The sequence below is a fragment of the Alosa pseudoharengus genome, unplaced genomic scaffold (genome assembly GCF_046254945.1).
Source record: "Alosa pseudoharengus isolate Yale_2024_CS ecotype anadromous, Long Island Sound unplaced genomic scaffold, YU_APseudo_1.1 YU_APseudo_1.1_scf_15, whole genome shotgun sequence".
In the NCBI taxonomy this organism is placed as follows: Eukaryota; Metazoa; Chordata; class Actinopteri; order Clupeiformes; family Clupeidae; genus Alosa; species Alosa pseudoharengus.
This window is the reverse complement of record NW_027468620.1, coordinates 34,953,267-34,959,139: the sequence shown is the minus strand read 5'-3', so window position 1 is coordinate 34,959,139 and position 5,873 is coordinate 34,953,267. Positions and strand designations below refer to the sequence as shown.

Below are 5,873 nucleotides of genomic sequence, written 5' to 3'. Positions count from 1 at the left end.
GTTGAAAGGACACCCAAACCATCCTTCTTCTCCACAAATGCCTTAACATTGTTTTCTGGTTGCTTTTTAAAGTTACTGCAATGTCAATATATTGTTGCCTACAACACACGATAGCGAAATCTAAGACCATGTTCATACGAAGCAGGGTAGGGCAGGGTTCTTTTCTTGAAACTGATGATGCTCCTGATCAGCATTCTGAAAGACTTTGTTCAGGCTACGTAAATTAGCATGTAGGCTACAGCAAGAATAGTTTATAGTTCAGTGGCAAGCAGTGTTGGGAGTAATGCATTAAGAAAGTAATGTAATTACAGTAATGCATTGCTTTTTGCTGTAATGCAGTAATGTAAGGCATTACCAATACAATTTCAGTAATATTTTACTCGGTACAATTCTCAGTAGCTGAAGTTACTTTGCTTTTTAACCCAAAATTGAGAAATGCTCAAATGGCACCAGAAAAGATTATCCAATAATTAAAAAAAGTCATCTATGCTGGTCCTGGAATTTGATTGCCTTGTTTAGATAACTGTAGAAATGGAATTTGAGTTATCTCTGCCATTCATAAAACAGATCTAACATGGTTAGGCTATACTTCTCATTTCAAGCAGTGAGGATAACTAAAATGTTGCTTTTACAGACAAAGATCGTAGCCATTATTCTCAAACTATTTGCATTAAGTCTACACCACTGTAAGTGGAAGGAAAGGCAACCAGCAATGATGAGAACCATTTAAAGTCAACATACAATTTCACTATGGCTATATTTTACTATATTAAGTTGTGAGTGACCTTTGGCCTTTGGGGCCTACATTGTTCCATGAGCCATAACGGCAACCATTATATTGTTCTTTTGTTAGCCTTAAGCCTAGCTCAGTCATTATGCCATACCACATCACCTCTTGCCGTGTAATGAGCTGCATTGAACACATGAAGAAATCCATATTTCCTGTTATTTTGGTGAAAGTAATGTAAACGTAGTGTAATGCCTTACAATTCAAAGACAGTAATATTGTAATGTAACAAATTACTTTGAGATGACAGTAACAAGTAATAAATAATGCATTACGCTTTTGAAGTAACTTGCCCAACACTGGTGGCAAGCAGTTGTAAAAGTTTGATTACTTTGGTTGGCTGACACAAAGCCAGCGAAAGGAAATGAAACACAAAATGTTACACTACTTAACACAATCCTGGTTCTTTGATAACAGAGGGAAACAACAAAGATAGAGAAAATAACTGATTTGTGGGCCAAATGTCATTACATATCTAACTCCACCAGGGGGCAGTATCTTGTCTGTCTGTGACACAGATGTATGGGGTCATTCTACCAAATCGGTGCCTTTCCAATTTCCAATCCCTTTTTGTGTAGTTCAAAGGAAAAGGCGACTTGAAGTTACAAGAAATGGCCTTGGCCAGGCGGTTTAATTAAATATTTATCACCATTTCTAGACACTTTGTTTATTTCGTCAACCCTGTTACTGACATATGCATGTATTATATATATATTTCTAAGTAGAAATATTTTGGTAGACATGGTACTCATGAAGTAGTCCCCTTTTACAGTGAGACTATTTTCAAGCCAGGCATGATTCAAAGTCAGACAGTACAACCCCAAATCAGAAAAAGTTGGGACGTTGTGTAAAACAGCAGTCCAGACCTGTTCAATTAGGTGCATCATGGAATGAAAAACATGATCAAGAAGACCCCAGACTGTTGAGCAACTGAAATCCTATATCGGACAAGAATGGGACAACATTTAATTCTCAAAACTAGCAAATGGTCTCCTCAGTTCCTGAACCTTTACAGAATTTTGTCAACTGAAGAGGTGAGGCAGAACAGTAGTAAATATTCCATATCCCAACAGGTAGGCACTGAAAGGACATTTGAATTAGCTTTTTTAAAAATTAGTAAATAAATAAATACATTTGATTCCAGGGAGATGGGGTTGACAGGAGGCAGATTTTACTGCCTATCGTGCATCATTGCCTCCCATGTAACAAAGCTGTTAAACTCTTGGTGAGAATTGTTGCAATACTGATATTGTAATTTTAACAGATCTGATAAAACAATTTAAATTCCCACAGAGGTCAATCCTGTTATTATTAATTTGTCCAAAATGTAAAATATCAATATCTAAATATTAATCTTTAACATATTACATATCAATGCCTCCTTATCTGGTAAGGTATTTTGATTTTGGTATTTTTCGACCTGCATCTCACCTGACATTGTTATGTTCTACATAATGACATTCCACCTCGGTTTAAATCTAGATACATCAACACAATAATGAAACAAAACAATTGTAGTTTAATAATTGTAATTTAGATGATGTAATTAGCACAGTTAATCACTACATTTCATTAGATACATTAACGATGCATAGTAAAACAAACACTAACATTAAACTGAAGGTGTGGCCAAAGGTCATATACTACCAGTACCATCGCTTCCTAATATTTGCTAAGTAATACAATTACAGACTAACTTTCTTTACTTTAATATACTTTACATTTACTGAAGGTTGACACTGATTAATGTCAACCGTGTTGCTCTGAAAAGTATCAGGATATAGCAGCAGAAAAGTATCAGGATATAGCAGAAAAGTATCAGGATATAGCAGAAAAGTATCAGGATATAGCAGAAAAGCAGAAAAGTATCAGGATATAGCAGCAGTAAAGTATCAGGATATAGCAGAAAAGTATCAGGATAGCAGCAGAAAAGTACTGTAACAGGATTGACGTTTACAGTTTTGCGGATTTCATCTTACCACATAAGAAGATATAGTCACACAAACACAACCTATGTACTTTGACAGATTATTACTTAGCAATATTGGTCATTTTGTCAAAACATAAATTATCATTAGGATGCACATGTCAAAGTAACCGTACTTACTACTTACCTTAAGTAACAGTGTTGACAGCCTATGATGACCACCCTATGGTCGGAGATCGTAAAACATCAGATATTTCACATTGCAAATAAGAGGACTTTTTTTACACAGCTGGATTCCTGGTACAGAGTCCTGTTAGATCACTTCTAGAACATGCCATGATATTTTTTTTTTAAATCATTAATTTTTATAACTAAAGCATAGGTTAGCAAAAACATCACACTTTACACAATACAATATTTTTAAAGATCTATTATGGGCTAATTGTTTACTTTCAAATCTCACCCCACACCTGAATTTAATTTGTAGGTTATTTTTACAGGAACGTTATTAACCGTTCATTTACTGTATAACGTTCTAACCGGTTCCCATTTAGAGGAGAGGCCTTGGAACAGGAACAAAAAATAACATTTTTGCTCAGAACGAACCAAAATGAAAATCATTCTGTTTTCAGTCCCTGCGTGCAAATGTGAACATTTTATCAAGTTGCTAATATTTTACTAGTTGAAGTAGAAAGATAATAGTTAGGGACAAGCCAAAAACCTCACCCTCTTCAATAAAAAGTGTGTTAGATTTGTTTAAAAATATAATAGGATTTTGACTTAAATTAGATTTAACATTGTGGAGAGAAGACATGGTAGTAACATGCTTAGAATCACATATTAATTTATTATTATAGTTTAGAATCACATATTAATTTATTATTATAGTTTAGAATCACATATTAATTTGTTATTATAGTTTAGAATCACATATTAATGTATTATTATAGTTTAGACACATATTAAAGGGACACCAGGAAACGTTTTCGTGTTAATTACTCATCTTCGTAAGTCGGTATATGGTTAAATGACTCATTACAGGGCGAATGAAGACTCTCTCGCCCGCCCCTACTGCCTGTAGGAAGAATATCCCGCTTGCAAGTTCAGTGTATCGTACCCGGCGACCGAAGCAGTTTCAGTTTCCATCCTGCATCCACAGCACAGAGGGAGGCTAACGAAACGCTAGCGATTGTTGCAAACGTGTGTATAATGGCAGAGCCGGCGAAGAAGCAGCGAAAACCCTTGATGGAAGATGCAAAGAAAAGGAAAAGAGCTTCAGACCGAGCGAGGGGGAGTTTCGTAGAGAAAAAGCATCAGGCTTGCCTGGTGTCCCTTTAATTTGTTATTATAGTTTAGAATCACATATTAATGTATTATTATAGTTTTGAATCACATGTATTATAGTTTAGAATCACATATTAATTTATTATTATAGTTTAGATATATTAATTTATTATTACAGTTTAGAATCACATATTAATGCATTATTATAATAGTTAAATTAATTATATTAATTTATTATTATAATAGTTGTATTGTGTATTGTGGAATGTTTAGAATCACATATTCATTTATTATTATAATAGTTGTATTGTGGATTGTTCCTGGGGACATAAAAGCTACCGATTAACTGGAATAAACATGGCTCACAAACTCATTCTTTTCCACACACACATTACATTACATTACATTACATTACATTTGGCTGACGCATTTTTAGCCAAAGCGACTAACAACATGGTAAACAGTTTAAGTTTTAGAGCAATTCTCAACATTTTTAGGACAATTTAAAAAACATTAGAGTACAGTAAGAATAAGTGCATCAGTGAGTGCTGTTTTTAACAGTTGAGTGTCAGTTTAAGACGGCTGGTGAGTGCTAGGATCAGCAAGACTTGTTGTAAGTGTTGCTATGAGAGGAGATGTTCTCTAAAGAGCTGGGTCTTCAGGAGTTTTTTGAAAATGGAGAGGGATGTCCCTGCCCTTGTAGGAACTGTCAGTGTGTTCCACCAACGAGGAACAACAGATGAGAAAAGTTTGGATTGGCCTGAGCGTACTGGTGGTAGAGCTAGACGTCGTTCGTCTGAGGAGCGCAGCGGCCTGGAGGTAGCGTATGTCTGTATGAGGGCATTCAAGTAGGTGGGAGCAGAACCGGAGACTACTTTGTAGGCATGGAAGACACACACACACACACACACCATTTAGAGGCCAGACAGGTGAACTTGTGTACAGTAAGCTTGTTTATTTATTTCCTTATTTATTTCCATAATTAAGTTAATCAGTTTGTCTGCTTAGCGGCTGAGGTGACAGTGGTCCACCAGGAGAGGAATAGTCAGAGGTACACACACACACACACACACACTCCAAAGCTCACAGTTGTCATGAAATGTGACGGACATATAGTGCAACCTAACAGGCAACAGCCACTTCTCCCAGAGAGGTGCTGTGTGTGTGTGTGTGTGTGTGTGTGTGTGTGAGCTAGTATTGGGAGTGTGGTGCTCACTGGCTAACTTCTGAATTGAAACTATACATCTATACATTCATCAATATCAATCTCTCTCACACACACACACACACACACACACACACACACACAGTGAAAGAAGGTCTTGTGCAATGAGACGGAGGCTTTGATCTTCAGACTGAAACAAAGCATCTGTATATGACATCACTATAGATCCCCTCACACACACACACACACACACACACACACACACACACACACACACACACACACACACACACACACACACACACACACACACACACACACACACACACACACACACACACACACACACACACACACACACACACACACACACACACACACACACACACACACACACACACACACACAATCTTTCTCTCTCCTTCAACCCTGATTGAATGAAGACAAACCCATAAATGTGCTTTAAATGGAACAGTATTAATCTCTCGCTTTCCAAACACACACACACACACACACACACACACACACACACATATACACACACACACACACCTCTGGCCTCTTCTGATCCCCACAGGCATACAGCTGTGTCTGAAATTGTGGTGAAATCTGAATGCCACAACAAAGTGCTGTTTCTTCACACACGACACACGACACACACACACACACACACACACACACACACAGAGGAGAGGACACAATGAATAAAC

General features: G+C 36.9%; 1 protein-coding gene across 2 annotated transcripts in view; it reads right to left on the bottom strand.

The window, feature by feature from the left end:
- Window positions 1–4,933: 4,933 nt before the first annotated feature.
- got1 (glutamic-oxaloacetic transaminase 1, soluble) overlaps window positions 4,934–5,873 on the bottom strand; it is a 7,957-nt gene continuing 7,017 nt past the window's right edge. For both annotated transcript variants that reach the window (XR_012987057.1, XM_076286301.1), the window contains one exon: window positions 4,934–5,873. This exon is cut by the window's right edge. The gene's annotated coding sequence lies outside the window, so the exon portion shown is untranslated.